Here is a 1,885-nt window from a genome sequence, read left to right on the forward strand (position 1 = left end):
CCATATCTAATTTAGTTAGTCAAAAAGTATCAATCTTAAAAGAAACTATGACAGGGCCCGTCCGCAAGTATGCAATTTCTTATGCGCGCTAGATGGGTCTGCTAATGTTTTTTTGTAGTTTGTAGCCTAGCAGGCCCAACTGAAATTTAAAGTTTTGGACACGGAGAGCTCAATTTTCTCGGATTTTCTTACAGAAAATGTGAAGGCTTTCAGCCATATTAAGCCTATAATATAAAACAAAAACGGAATATTCTGAAAAAAAAAGGGAAAACTCCGCTGATTCTAATTTCAATACTTTTTCTGACTGATTTTTTCAGAACATTCCGATTTTTGCTTTATATTGTCTTAAAAAACATTTTTCCTGCGAAAAGTTTCAGCCTAAGGCTTTGATTTGAACAAAAAAACACAAATTTTCAAAATTTTTGAAATTTTCAGCGAGAAAATTGAAAATTTCGCCGAGTTTTCGAATTTCAGTACTATTTTACTTTATATTTTTTTCCAGATTTTTTCCCTCTGGGCCATCTTGTCTGAAAATCCCGAATTTCGCCTGAAAATCCAACGTTTTCCCTGAAAATTCTGAAAACTCACTTCAAAAAATTTGACAACGACACTCCGAAATAACGGTTCCTTTTCAGCGCCAAGAAGCTGAATTTGAATTTTATTTTCTCATTTTTTGTTCTTTCTCTCCTCATTATCATCTAGAAAATGGTTTTTCGCTGCTTTTCATCGATTTTTAGAGTATTTTCCTTCTATTTTTAGCTATTTTGACCATTTATTTGATCCTTGGTGATTCTGTGTTAGTGATTTCAGTGCAAAATCGTTGAAAAGCCCATTTAGATGACACCCGACAAAGAAAAAGGCTCTCTTATTTCTATTTTCCCCAGTTTCTCGAAGCGTCAGGGGTTTTCTTCTTGAGAAGATGAAAGCGAAAAAAAATGAGAGGAAAAATAGAAGCGAAGAACCAATAAATTGACGAAAAGTTGACGATTTTTCACCTATTTTTCCTCGAAACTTGTGATTTTTCGAACTTTTGTTCCTTATTTTTGAAATAGTTTTCAGTTTCATCAGCTTTTTTTGCTGAAAATCACGATTTTTTACGCAGAATTCGAAAAAATCGCCGCATGTAGGCGAAACTCCCTGAAAATATTGGCCTGCTAGACTACAAACTAGAGATATCGAATTAGCAGACATTTTTTGCGTTCGGAAAAATTAATGATATCTCAAAATTTTTGCACTTTAGGCTAATTTTTTCTGAATTTTATGTTTTCAACAATTCTAAAAACCGAAATTTTCCAGCACGAATTTTATCACCATTTTTTCTATTAAAGTACCAATTAAATCTAGTTTTTAAGCTCAAAAACTCATCTAACGAATTTCTCGTGATTTTTTAAGCAGTAAACCTTTTTTCTAGCTTTAATTCGAAGATTGTTCCCTTGAATTTGAGCGCGATAAACTACAAACTACAAAGAAATCGCTAGCAGGCCTACTCTCACGTGTTGGTCTGCTAATGTTTGCCTTGTAGTTTGTAGCCTAGCAGACCTAATTGACGAATTTCCAATGCGCGCGATATGGGGGTGCTAGAGTTTGTATCATAAGCAGACGGCTACCAAGTCCTACCAGGGGTCTGGCATTTGAATCCTGAAACAAGAAAAAGTTAGAAAAATTCCGAAGAAATCGGGGAAAATCGGAGAAAAATGACTAATATTGACAAGTGGACCTGCCAGACTACAAACTACAAATTTGAAATTAGCAGGCCAAAACGAAAGGGGAATTATCAAAAGAAAAACGTATTTTTCAATATTTTCGTTTTTTCTAGCTCGAATTTGATGGTTTTTCCTCTTTCGTAGACTACCAACTACAAAGAAGTAACTAGCAGGCCAAGTCT

The sequence above is a fragment of the Caenorhabditis briggsae genome, assembly GCF_000004555.2.
Source record: "Caenorhabditis briggsae complete genome, chrII, whole genome shotgun sequence".
NCBI classification, from domain to species: Eukaryota; Metazoa; Nematoda; class Chromadorea; order Rhabditida; family Rhabditidae; genus Caenorhabditis; species Caenorhabditis briggsae.